The sequence below is a fragment of the Penaeus monodon genome, chromosome 3 (assembly GCF_015228065.2).
Source record: "Penaeus monodon isolate SGIC_2016 chromosome 3, NSTDA_Pmon_1, whole genome shotgun sequence".
NCBI lineage: Eukaryota > Metazoa > Arthropoda > Malacostraca > Decapoda > Penaeidae > Penaeus > Penaeus monodon.
This window is the reverse complement of record NC_051388.1, coordinates 3674442-3679441: the sequence shown is the minus strand read 5'-3', so window position 1 is coordinate 3679441 and position 5000 is coordinate 3674442. Positions and strand designations below refer to the sequence as shown.

Here is a 5000-nt window from a genome sequence, read left to right as displayed (position 1 = left end):
AAGCTGGAAATGCTGCGTCACTTACATAAAAAGACAAAATAATATGTTACGTAAATAATCGTTAAATGATATATATATAGTGGGATTAAATTAACTTAAGCTGGTACATCACTTACATAAACTTAGAATAATACACTCAGTATATAAATAAGTTTAGAACAATATGTCATTTGAAAAAAGAACTTAAAAATGATGCATTTCTCTGGTATGAGTTGAAACTTGAAATTCCTGATTGAGACAAAAAGGGAACTCGATATCGAGGTATCACGTTCCTAGCTAACATTGAGGCGAAGATTGGTTAAATAAAAGAATGGATAGCTTGGCTTAAATTGACGTTAACCGTTTTATCGAGTGTGAGTATCTTTTGTAATTAATTCGTTGTTGTTGGGGATCACTTGCTAAAAATGTAGGTAATTGCTTTGACCTCTAAATTGATCCTCGTAGAATTTTATTTACACTCAGGTCTTGTCGTTAAATAATGTTTTAAAGGAGATGACAGTTTATGAGTAGTGTTTTTTTTTTTGTTTTGTTTTGTTTTTTTGTATCATTTAATTTTCCATATCCGTATGGTTAGATTGGGAATCACTTTAGTTAGGAAATACCAGCTGAAGAAATTAGAAGTTGGAAAAAAAAATTGTGATATGAAACCTGCTTCCCCTGATTTTGCATGCGATTAGAGGAGCCAATACGTGAAATTGAGTCGCAGGGATACAAGTTTTGGAGCTATTTCATGTATGCATTAAGTAATATTGTTTTTGCTTGACATGGAAATAGATTGATTTGAAGAGTTAGATAATCAGTGTTTGAGTTTGAAATGGGGAAAAATAGTGTCTCTTCATGAGTTTTTTTAAATTTTAAAATTTTATGGTTTTTTTATAAACTGTTGTGCTAATTGCGTCTCAGTATTTCAGTTTTCATTTTGTGGTTGTTGTTTATATATATCTATATATATTATATATATATATATAATATATATATATATATTATATTAGATATATTTATATTTCTATATATAATATATATATATATATCTATATCTCTCTATATATATATATATCTATATATATATTCTATCTATATCATGTGTTATATATATATATAATAATATATATATATATATATATATAATCTTATATCTATATATATATAGTTTTTTTTTTTTTTTTTTTTTTTTTTTTTATGTTATATTTTTGTTTTTATTGCATATTAATATTTTGTATTTATTTGTCAGTGCTTATCTGTATTAATTTATGAATTTTTTTCCTGAGTACAACTTTGAGGGAATTTTTTTTTTTTTTTGTATAATGGAGAAACACAAGATTGATGTTTATGTATTAAAGGATTTTTGTTTATATTCTGCATGAAGCACGTATGAAATTAAACATAATTTCACATCTGATATATGACACTTATTAAACGTTACCTTGTTACCTGGTCTGTCAGTTTTCTAATCTGCTGCGAAGCTTGTGTAACTGGTATTCGTTGTTATGATTTGGATCTTCAACCTGCTTTTGGGGATTCATAAAAGTATTCTCATAGATAGATAGATAGATAGATTAATAGAAAGATAGATGAACCGAGTATATGTGTGTGTGTGTGTGTGTGTGTGTGTGTGTGTGTGTGTGTGTGTGTGTGTGTGTGTGTGTGTGTGTGTGTGTGTGTGTGTGTGTGTGTGTGTGTGTGTGTGCACAAGTGTGTGCGTTGGTGCATGCGTGTGTGTGTTTGTTTGTGTGTTTGTTTGTTCATGTCCAGGTGTCCAATTCTTAAATGAGTCTGCAGTGTTGATGTCTGTAATGAGTAGTGTTATAGAATTATTCTCTCTCTCTCTCTCTCTCCCTCCCTCTACCTCTCCCTCTCCCATTCCCTTTTCCTTTCCCTCCTCCCTCCCTCCCTCCCTCCCTCACTCACTCACTCACTCACTCACTCACTCACATTCCACTCACTCACTCCCTCCCTCCCTCCCTCCCTCCCTCCCTCCCTCCCTCCTTCCTTCCTTCCTTCTTCCTTCCTTCCTTTCATCCTTCCTTCATCACATCAATAAACATAATATACAAAGTTAATCCACGCACATATGCAAATCCCGAAAATCTTCAATGTCTTTGTACCATATCACAAAAAAGTGTAATTACAAAAAAAAAGTTTACAAAAAAAGAAAAAAGAAAACAAAGAGATATGATAAGCAGTGTTGAAAGAGATGATTTCATGGTGTGGCTTTTTTTTTTTTTTTGTGTGTGTGTGTGTGTGTGTTTGTTGTGTTTGTTGGGTGTGTGTGTGTGTGTGTTGTGTGTGTTGTGTGTGTGTGGGTTGTGTGTGTGTGGTGTGATATGTGTATGTTTGTATGTGTTATGTTGTGTGTATGTTTGGGGGGGGGGGGGGGGGGGGGGTGTGTGGGGGGTGTATGTATGTATTTATGTATGTATGTATGTATTTATGTATGTATGTATTTATGTATGTATGTATGTATGTATGTATGTATGTATTTATGTATGTATGTTTTTTTTTAATAACTTTTTGACCTTTTTTTAAAAAGCGAACTTGCACAGGATAGAGCGAGATGAGTAAGATGTTGTGGGTAGTTTGTCATGCTCTTATGCGGTTTGTTGTGGGATAGAGAAGGTGTTGAAAGCTGTATTATTATCTTTTTTTCTAGTGTTTTTCTTTTGGATTGAAATTGGAAGTGAAATTGTTGTTGGTGTTGCACATGGTGGAATGAATGGCTGTATTTTGTGTGTGTGTGTGTGTGTGTGTGGTGTGTGTGTGTGTGTGTGTGTGTGTGTGTGTGTGTGTGTGTGTGTGTGTGTGTGGTGTGTGTGTGTGTGTGGAAATGTTGATTGGTGAACGGTTTTGTCTTTTTTTCTTCTCTCTCTCTCTCTCTCTACTCTCTCTCTCTGCCTTCTCTCTCTCTCGTCTCTCTCTTCCCTCTCTCTCTCTCTCTCTCTCATCGTCTCTCTCTTTCTCTCTCTCTCTTCTCTCTCCTCTCCCCTCTCCCTCTCACTCTCCCTCTCCCTCTCGCCTCTCCCTCCTCTCCCCATACCCCCTCTCTCTCTCTCTTTCTCTTTCTCTTTCTCTTTCTCTTTCTCTTTCTACTTTTTCCCATCCGATTCTCCCTCCTTTATGTTCTCTTTATTTTCTCTTTCCTTTGTTTTCTCCTTTTTTCTCCCCGCTCTCTCTCTTTCTCTTGAAGAGGAGAGTAGGGGGGGGGGGAAATGTGGCTGTGAGCGCGAGGGGGGGGGGGTATGAGAGGGAAAAAACTCCTCAGCGTTCTCAGGGGCATGTCATGTTCTCCTCCTCTCTCCTCTATCTTCTCGTCCATTTCTTTCCCCTCCCTTTTCTCCCTTTCTTCTCCTTCCTCTTCTTCTTCTCTCTCTCACTGAGTTCTTCTCTTCTCTTTCTCTCATTCTCTCTCTCTCCTCTCTCATTCTTTCTCATCCTCCCCCTCCTCTCTCTCTCTCACATCCTCACTCTCTCCCTCTCTCTCTCTTCTCTCTTCTCTCTTCTCTCTCTCTCTCTCACATCACTTTCACGGCTCACGTCTCTACACCATCTCTTTTTCCCTTTCTGTCTACCTGTCCTCTCTCTCTCTCTCCTCTTCCTCTCATCGTCTCCATCTCTCTCTCTTCTCTCTCTCCTCGGTCTCTCTCTCTCCTTCCTCTCTCTCCTCTCTCCCCTCTCCCTTCCGTCTCTCTCTCCCCTCCCCGATCTCTCTCCTTTCTCTTTCTCTTCTCTTCTCTCATCTCTTTCACTCCTCGCTCTCTCTCTCTCTCTCGTCAGCCTCCTCTCTCCCTCGGTCTCTCCTCTCTACGTCCGTCTTTTCTCCTCTCATCCTCGCTTCCCCGGGCTCTCTCTCTCTCTCTCAACTCCGTCTCTCTCCTCTCTCTCTCTCTCTCTCATCCCTGTCGCCTCTCCATTTCTTCTCTCTCTCCTCTCTTTCTTCTCTCTCTCCTTTCTCTTCTGCTCTCTCTTCTCGTCTCTCTTCTCCCACTTTCCTATTCTCCTCTCTTTCTCCTTCTCCCTCTTCCTCTCCCACTCTCTCTCTCTCTCTCAGTTCTCTCCCACTCCGTCTCTCCTCTCTCTCCTAAATCTAACATACTCTCCTCTCTCCTGCCGCTCTTTCCTCTCTCTCTCTCCTCTCTAGGTCTCTCTCTCTAGTCTCTCGTCTCTCTCTGCTCTCTCTCCTCCTCCCTCCTCTCAACTCTCTCCTCTTCCTCTCGGTCTACTCTCTTCTCCCTCTCCTTCTCTAATCTTCTCGTCTCCCTCTCATCTCTCTCTCTGTGTCCTCCTCCTCCCTTGCTCTCTCTCTTCCTCTCTCGTCTTTCCTTCCCAACCTCTTCTCTCCTCTCTCTCCTCTCTACTCTCTCTCTCTATCATCTATCTCTCCTCCGTTCTTCCGCTCTCTCTCTCTCTCTCTCTCTCTCTCTCTCTTATTCTCTTTTTCACTCTCTCTCTCCTTCTCCTCTCTCTCTCTCTCACCCCCCTCCTCTCTATCTCTCTCGTCTCTCCTCGTCCCTATCTCTTCTCTCTCTCTCTCGCTCTCTCTCCTCTCTATCTTCTCTCCTCGTTGATCTCCCTCCTCGTCCACCTCTCTCCCTCCCTCTCAACCCGCTCTCTCCCACTCCCCCTCTCTCTTCTCCCTCTCCTCCTTTCGTCTCTCTCTCTCTCCTCTCTTTCCTCTCTCATCTCCTTTTCTCTATCTCTCTTTCTATTCTCTTCTCTCTCCTCGCTTCTCTCTCTCTCTCTCTCTCTCTCTCTCTCCATTTACAAGGAAAGAACTCCTTGCAGCTATTAAACTAACTGAGCAACTCCACTTAACTGGGGAATGGATGAATCACTACATCCATCCGACATCTTTGTCCAAAATGTAAAGTACAGGAAATAAATCCTCTTCTTGGACCTCTTCACCTTAACCTACACAGCAGGCATCTTGCCTACCGCTTGGAAACAAGCAACCATCATTCCCATCATTCCTGCCTGTCTAAAACCTGTGAAAGAATCCTTACTCG

General features: G+C 40.3%; 1 protein-coding gene across 1 annotated transcript in view; it reads left to right on the top strand.

Annotated features, from left to right (window-relative positions):
• Positions 1-5000, top strand: part of LOC119590662 (TBC1 domain family member 10A-like) — an 80611-nt gene that overhangs the window by 812 nt on the left and 74799 nt on the right. The window lies entirely within an intron of this gene.